This window comes from Coenobita brevimanus, chromosome 59, assembly GCF_032717465.1.
Source record: "Coenobita brevimanus isolate Jiangsu-jjx chromosome 59, ASM3271746v2, whole genome shotgun sequence".
NCBI classification, from domain to species: domain Eukaryota; kingdom Metazoa; phylum Arthropoda; class Malacostraca; order Decapoda; family Coenobitidae; genus Coenobita; species Coenobita brevimanus.
In genome coordinates, this window is record NC_137012.1 from 18086483 (window position 1) to 18095758 (window position 9276).

The 9276-nt window shown below is 40.2% G+C and overlaps 1 pseudogene; it reads right to left on the reverse strand.

The window, feature by feature from the left end:
- Positions 1-8812: 8812 nt before the first annotated feature.
- LOC145402985 (5S ribosomal RNA) lies at positions 8813-8932 on the reverse strand (annotated as a pseudogene).
- Between the last annotated feature and the right edge of the window lie 344 nt (positions 8933-9276).

Here is a 9276-nt window from a genome sequence, read left to right on the forward strand (position 1 = left end):
CCGCTGCCTGTGCTGTGTGTGCTATATGTTATTGTGAAGTTAGCTCTGTAACCCTGTCCCTATCGTATCTTGTAACTCTTTGTGTGTATTGTCACAGTGTATTGAAATAAGCCAATAGATGTGTTAAGGTGTACTGCCTAGTTTTTATGCCCTGTTCCATTGTAAGTGTTTTATTTCCGGTCCGGAAAGAGGACCCTGCTTAGTCGCGAGCGTTTTTGGTGCGAGAAGTGGAACCAAAAACACCTCGCATAACAATTATCTTCAGAGAAAATCTTAAGTTGAGCAGGTTATGTATTACAGAGACTTATTATACTAAGTAAGTCTGGTTAGACCCCTCTTATTGTTCACTCTCTCCACTACCTGTCGGTTCTATAGCTAGCCTCCTTCTGAGCTCTGCTTCCTAAATTCTGGTGTAGCAGGGGTCGTGTCACGTGAGTTACACCGTTGTTGGAATGTTCTAGAAACATGTGTGTGAGTATGTGTGTATGTATGTGTATGGTCACTAGGCATTGTTTGTATGCTTATCTCGCTGACACACTACCTATATCATCCCCTGACTTGCTGCTTCCAGTGTATTGTCAACATTTCCTCACTTACACTTGCAAGCTCATTTCCCGTTCCCAGGCTTGCCTGGTGCTCTGTCTATCTATCTATCTATCTATCTATCATGTTTTCTATAATTAATTGTATTTATAATATGGAGTCCTAACATTGCTCGGTCACGCGCTGGAGGTCCTCCGACAGTAATTATCATTGACATATGCTAATCTATTAGTACATAATATTGATTATAATATTGTATACATATAATATTCATAGTAAATTGCAATGATCTAGTAATATTACATTTTAAACAAGTTGTATACATATTTGAATAAATGCACTGAAGTTAAACTATTTAATTGTAATACGGTATGTACTATTGCGGTCAGGAGTTCTTAGCCACCCTCGTCCAGCCAACCCGTGTATGTGGCAGCGTCGCATTCACGAGCACAGAAGTTGCCTTCGATGCATTTCTGTCGAAAAATATCCCTTCAGCTTTGGGCTTATACTAATGGATAAAGTAATAGTAATATTTACTCTGAAGGTTTGACTCTGATATCACGAATATATCATACTGCTTATTTAATAACTTGTTTCTCATATAGAGCCAAGCAAGTGATAAATCTGTATATTTGGTTCCACTCCATGACGTCTTGTAGGTTTGAACCAGCGAACACAGAGTGAACAAGTTCGAAACATTTATTTGTTAACAGGAGAGAGAGAGAGAGAGAGAGAGAGAGAGAGAGAGAGAGAGAGAGAAAGAGAGAGAGAGAGAGAAAGAGAGAGAGAGAGAGAGTAGCGGGTGCCCGTGAATTTTAGAGGAATGAGGTGGAGAAATGAGGTGCTCAACACAGTTAAACAGGGATTTTTCCTTTCGTTTCGGTTGGCTTTCTATGCATAAATGGCTAAATGAAGGTAAATTATGAAATATAATAACTGGATGACGAAGTGGTAATAGGGTCTGGCTAATGATTGTTTGGTGCAAGGTGTGCACTGTGCAGTGGTAAACCTAATTCCAGGCAACGGTCGCTGTTAAAAGTTGGATGTTTTAGGTCCCATTTATTTTAAATATTTCCATGTATGTTTACAGTACGTGTATGCCCCTATGGACCTATTTTCACCCCATGAATATTTTTAGCAATGGACATTTTCACCACTCGGAGCACAATCCTCCATGGATCTACTTTCCTTAATGACTTTTTTTTTTTTTTTTTTCAAAGACACCTTCTTTTCTATGTAACCATATTTTCCCATGAACTAATTTTCCCCATTGATGTATTTTCTCCCCACGGACCAATTTTTCCGTCAACCTTGAATCTCTCCATGGATACAGGTTTGCTACATGGTCGTATACCCATGGATGTATTTTTCACAATGAACCTATTTTCCCCATAAACCTGTTATCCGACGTGGTTATATCACCTACTGATGCTTGCATTTGAAACAGACCTCTTAAGCAACAGACGTATTGCACGATGGACCTGTTGTAACCCACTGGATATATACACCTACTTCAGCATAATTCCAGAATAATATCCCCTGTGGACCGATTTTCCGGACACTAAACTCTTCCCAACTCGGACATTAACTCATATCACCTAGTCCAAGTGGCCTGTTTTCCCACAATCCGTCCATCAAGCTACACACCCACCCATCAACGCACATACCCACAACCTTACTCAATACAGAATGTCTCAAAAGTAGGACGACACAAACCCATCTCTTGCCTTGTCCTACTAGTAGCCCCACCACCCACCCCACTTAAACAATGCACGAACCCCACTCCACCCCACTTAACCAGTCCAACAACCCTTTCCCCTCCCTCTCGCCCACCCACTCCACCTGATCCGCCTGTGAAACAACCAGCCTACACTAACCAATCCACCCACCCAGTCACCAACCGACCAACCCGCATACCATGCTCCACAAGTCAGATGACTCTCAATTCAACACACACACACACACACACACACACACACACACACACACACACACACACACACACACACACACACACACACACACTAAGAAGGATAATAACATCATTCATTAGACCAACCCTGGAATATGCATCAGTAGTCTGGAGTCCTCATCTCAAAAAGCATATAGACAAGATTGAAAAAGTTCAAAGGGCCGCTACAAGATGGATACCAAGCTTAAGGGACCTAAGCTACGAAGAAAGACTAAATAAACTGAATCTACCAACTTTACAGGAGAGAAGGAAAAGAGGTGACATGATAATGCTATATAAGTGCATATCAGGAAAGGAGAAAATAGACATAAATGATTACTTAACATATGGAGAAGCATCAGCAAGAGGACACTGCAAAAAACTGCATAAGAAGAGAGGTGATAAAGACGTAAGGAAATTCAGTTTCCCAAACAGAGCAATTGATCAATGGAATGCACTACCAAATGAAATAGTGTGTGCCAAAACAATTCACAAATTTAAGGATATGTACGATAACTATGGTTTAAGACACGGGACAGTACGAGCTTGACTCATTCCTGTAAAGATACAATTAGGTAAGAACAATTAGGTAAGAACACACACACACACACACACAGGCGGGGTGGATTTCCGTACACGAAAGATGAGTCTCACCGCTTAACTTAGTCTGTCGGCAGAAAATAGTACCGGGTACTCTTTACAGGAAGTTTGCCAGGCCGTATATAAGGGGCTTCATTCCGGCTACATACACATGATTTTATGCGATACGAGTAAATAAGGTGCTCGAGCTAAACAGGGAATTTTTCCTTTGGCTGATGAAGGATTTTAATCCCAGGATAACGTCTCGTCGGACATAATGAAAGATGGGTTTTATTCTGGGTAACGCCAGTTGACTTTGTCAAATTATTAGGCAGGCCGCGTAACTTCTGTTAAATGCCTTATGTTCGCATTTTTTTTTGTCTCTCTGGTGGTTGGCACCTGGAGATTTTTGGCAAACTCATGAGTATTTTTCTCATTAACTGGATATCTCTCTCTGGACAGAGAGGCAAATTACTTTCTTAAGCACAGTTTTTTGTTAAACCAACAGCATTTATTTCCTAATTCATTACTTCAACGAAAGCAATCCTAAAAAAAATTATCACAAAGCAATGCAAGTTCTAGTGACTGATGGAAGAAATAATCACACTGTGCCTGTTTTCAATGGATCACAGAAATCCAGGGTTTCTCATCCCTTGCATTTCCCTGTGCCAGTCTGCCTCCACTTCATTATTCCAAAATTCACAGGCGCCCACCATACTCTCTCTCTCTCTCTCTCTCTCTCTCTCTCCTGTTAACAAATGAATGTTTCGAACTTGTTCACTCTGTGTTAGTTGGTTCAGACCTATAGGAAGTCTTGGAGTGGAACCAAATATATATATTTGTCACTTGCTTGGCTCTATACGAGAAACAAGTTATTAAATAATCATTATGATATATTCGTATTATCAGTGTCAAACCCTCAAAGTAAATATTACTATTGCTTTATCCATTAGTACAAGCCCAAAGCTGAAGGGATATTTTTCGACAGAAATGCATCGAAGGCAACTTCTGTGCTCGTGAATGCGACTCTGCCACATTCACGGGTTGGCTGGACGATGGTGGCTAAGAACTCCTGACCGCAATAGTACATGGGTTATTGTAGTGAAATGCATACATGCAAGAAAAAAAAAATAGTTTAAAATTAAGATTATGGTAAGAGTTATTAATATTTCATTTAAAGATAATGCTACTGGTATGCCATACTTTTATATCATGGGTCATTCTTCTTTGTAATATATATATATATATATATATATATATATATATATATATATATATATATATATATATATATATATATATATATATATATAAATTATGTACACTTCATTCAGGGGGGTTAACTTGGATGTTAATTCTACCCCCACTAAATACTGACTCCAAATTTGCATTTCTTGCATGCATTCTGTGCATTGCGAACAGCACTACTGCAAATACAATGCAGAAGATTATAAAGACAGTAGGTGCTGGGCTATACACATAATATGGGTTGAACATACTCAAACTCAAATCTTCCCAGGGCTTCATTGTTTCCTTGATCAGTTGCATAGTTTCAAACTTAGGTGAAGTCAACTTAATACTTGTGCTCATGTTTAAGTCCATATCAGGCAGTGGGTGGAAATGTTTGTGTGTATGACTGAGGATGGCGTAGTGATTGATGGTGGATAAAGTGGACATGGCTGGTGTAAATGCCGCACAGTAGTCTGGTGCTATGTATAATCCTGAGGCTGAAGTATGAGATGGTGGTATATCTAGACATACTATGTAAGCTGATGTGTTATGAGTGAAATAAAAAAAAACTGTGAGTGTCCGATGCGTTGATGGTGTACAAGCTTATCTGGAGCAAAAGTAAAGTTGCAATGATTATGAATATTGGTATTTCTGATGATAGCCATTTCACAAGGGACTGTATTAGTAGGCTGAAACGTGAAAATGTACGCAGGACAAAGGTGAACAGCATGTAAGGATGTGCGGCACTTTCGTTCAATCGTTGATTCACTTGCGAAAGTGACAGTGTTCCGTCTCTTGGAGACCATGATGAGTTCGGTGTCTGTGTTGATGTTGATGATGACCAAATAGACTAGTGGAATATCTGGAAAATGTGGCTGTATAAAAATCCTCAGGCATTTTAGAGTCAAAGTTGGCAAATAGGCTTTCCTAGGGTGTTTTTTTTGTGCTGAATCCATTTTTGCTGTTTGCCAAGCTGTATCTCGTGCGGTTTTGCTCCTAGCGGACAAAATCCAAGATGACCGCCATTTTTCTAGAAAATGCATATTTTGAAGAATTGCTTCAAATATAAAATATGTTAATGGATATAATGCATTGCACAAGCTCCTAATGTACATATTGATAATAAAATATGTAAAATGTGTGTCTTTGTGTGTAAATAAAGCATCATAAACAGTGAAAATCCAAGATTGCCGCAGTTTTATTTGATTGTTGATATCTTTGCTTCCGGGAACGATGTATATGATATGTTTTTGTTTTATTCTTGTCCCTTTCTCAACATTACTCTCTGAAAAGGAGGAACCGACACTGATACCAAAATATCAGGCTCAAGAAGGATTTATTGAGATGATTCATGTGGCTTTGAGACTGAGAGGTGATAGACTGGCACATACCATGTACTAGGGATTTGTTGTCAATGAAGATTAAATGATATCCTGCGTCCCAAATAGCCTTATGTTCCTTCGGTTGATGTTTGGTGGACAGAGTCGTTTGGAAGCAGACCCAGACGACATAGCAGACGATACAAAACAGGATGACAGTCAAGCAAAAGTTCTTAGTATTGCACAAGACTTGGTTTACAACGTCACTGGAGGTAAGCACTGGACTTCTAAACATCTTGGGCTTGCCAGCATTTTGCACCAGGCTACACGGTCTAAAGAACTTGTTGAACTATTTCACAAAGCTGGACACATCATAAGTTACCCGAAACTACTGCAGGTTGACACATCCCTGGCTGAGAGTACACTGAAAACAATGGATGCAGAAACAGGAGCAGTGATTCCACCAAACTTTGTACCAAACAGATTCGTGCACTTCACGTGTGACAACATTGACATCAACGACAACAGTTTTAATGGTAAAAACAGCTTCCATGCCACACAGATCGCTGGATGGCAAAGAGGTCCCGAAGTGGACATAGGACTGAAGGACCTTCGACCTTCCCCAAACACGAGTCTGAAAGTTCCCGAAGTCATGGATCAACTTTCACCTGCTGCAGTGGTGACAGGAAGACTAGAACCTAGAGCAACTGAGGGCATCAATAAAGAATGGTACAATGAATCAAATGATGACAATCCATCAGCAGCTCAAGCCATTGCCAAGGACATGGCCTTTTCCCTGAAACGACAAGATGTGGACATCAAGACAGGCAGGACACATTTTAACCAAAGCAACTGTAGCGCCAATCCTGAAATGACGAGTGTTGGTTACATACCAATTGTCCAGGCCCCAGCCCATGAACTTGACACTCTCCATACGGTGGTTCAGCGATGCAAACACATTGCAACACAACTTGGACAACACCATGTCGTACTTGCAGTTGATGAAGCCCTTTATTGTAAGCTGATGGAGCTCAAGTGGGCAAAGGACGAATACCAGGACTTCCTGATCGTCAGAATGGGCGGGTTGCACATATCGCTGAACTTTCTGAAGGTCATTGGGAAACATGTTCAATCATCTGGGGTACTGGAGGCTTGGGTTGAAAGCAAAATCCTTGGTCCTGGTACAGCAGAACAAGTCCTCACGGGCAAAGGCAAGTCATACTCCAAAGCAATGCGAGCACATAAGCTAACCATCCAGGCCATGTGGAGAATCCTGATGCCAAAACTCCTGACCTTCATCCAAAACGAAGCACAAGGGCTGAGGGCTGAAATAGAGGCAAAAGCAAACAGCGAAGACATTGAAGAACTGTTATTGCATCACTGGTGCCAACGCTGATGTCCCTACCCCCAGTCCCAGACTCATGTGTGGAACTGATCACCTGCAACTGCGCCAACCGATGTATGAGTGCACGTTGCATATGTAAAAAGTCCCACTTACGTTGTACAGCAGCATGTAAATGTAGAACATCCGATGACGATTGTAGCAATGTCGAAGCCCAACAATGACACTGTGTAGAACACACTGCCACTATGCCTGTTCATCAATTTGCAATCTGCAACTTGTTGTAATATAAATGTGTTGTCAGCCATCCTGGATTTATGTTTATGTTTATAACTTAATTAAGAGAAAAGTAATATCAAAAAAATAATTAATGTACAATGACTTTATAGTGGGTTTTAATAAGGTTTTACTGTCGTCATAATGATATACGGACGAGGCACCACTTGTAAAAATGATGCTTTTGAGTTTAAGGCGGCCATCTTGGATTTACCCGTCTGACGGTGTCAGCTTGAGAGATACAGCTTGGCAAACAGCAAAAATGGATTCTGCACAAAAAAACACCCTAGAAAAGCTTATTTTCCAACTTTGACTCCAAAATGCCTGGAGTTGTCCAAATACCTGAAAACCGGACTAGACTAAAAGTGTTATTATTTTTAGAAGGGAAGGGGTGTATTTGGTATACTGTGAACAGGTCTTCAGTTATGAATGATACATGAACTACTACTGATGTTGGTGTTTGTGTTGCTTCTAAATATGGATAATATTGCATAAATTCCCTACTTCGGAACAAGGGCTTCAATTTGTTTATGTATGCCTTGACTAATTATCTGACGTAGCTCATGAACTGGGAGTAAGTCTTGCCATCACCAGCATTCGAAATTCATTGCATAAGTGCCCTGTAACGAACTCTAGTGTTGTCTAATTGTAGCAGAATTGTGTCAATATGTTCTGTGATGATGGAGAAGTGTTGGAAAAGTGTTATGTTACCTTCCATTTCATTTATTTTATCTACACATTCGACAGCTATGTTTTCTGCCTTTTTCAGATTTTTCAGAATTGTCTTCATTGCTGAGTTATGTCCTGTGATGAATTTATCTTGGTATGTTAGTACCTGAGCTATTTTATTAAATTTGTTGTTTATTTCTTTAAGGTAGCCAATCCAAAGAAGTTCCCAAGAACTGCGCCACCCAGGTCGAACAAATCGCGCTTTTGGCGAGTACGTGTGATGTTGTTCTTGTCGCTCAATACCTCCGTTCCATAAGATGGGAGATCTTGGATCATGATGAGCAGACTTAGCCTGTTCTGTTTTCCATTTCGCTAACTTCACTATTTCATTCACTTCCTTTGTGTTATGTGCTGTGAATCATAGCCTCCTATCATGAAGTCCAGGGTTCGCATTGGTTTCGCGATATTTTCTAGATAAGAAGGTAATTCATAAGAGTAATCCAGACTTATTTCAGTACTCATGACGTCTTTTACGATTGAAGTCGTGGCCGTTGGAGCTATGAGGCATCCTTGCCGTACTATTTGTTGGGGGTCTAAGTGTGCATATCCTCTTGCTATGTAGAGGAGAATCCATAGCATAAGTCCCTTCATCGCTACCTACCGACAAAAAAAAAAAAAAATCTATTAATTTCCTAATATGGTCATGCTGTGGTCGATGACAGTGATGATGTGCTTTACGGTTGATTGTTATTTCATTTATAGAAGGAGTTTAAATCGATATTTTTTTTCATTCATTCATTGCCAGACGCCATGTATCCCACACGGGGTGGCCAAGGGCTTAGAGTTAATTGTTTTACAGGGAGGGGCACTAATCCTCCACCAACCCCACTTGACACGTAGGGATGCCAACAGCATCTGGGTGTTCCCAGGCGGTCACTCATCCAAGTACTAACCAGACCCAACGTTGCTTAACTTCGCTGATCGGACGGGAAGCGGTGTACTCAACGTGGTATGGCTGTTTTTCGTAAATGATGTACTGTAGATTTTATTGGAACAGTTGCACCTGTTTGATTGTTTGGTATATGACCTTAATTTATTTTTGTAATTATTGTTGTTTTCTTGCTTGGTTTCTTGAGTTACTCGCCTGTTCGGTTGTATCCGATGCTGAATAGTTATTGGATAATTCCCTTGAAACTCGTTTTAAATGGTCAGTATGAACTTGTTTCTCTTCGCCACTAGACAGTGACTTAATTAAAACTTTGTTTGCTTTTATGTTAATTACTCTGTATGGGCCCTTAAATTTTGGGGATAATTTATTGTCTCTCGTATGAATGATACCATAAACAATGTCTCCTAAGCTGATAGGT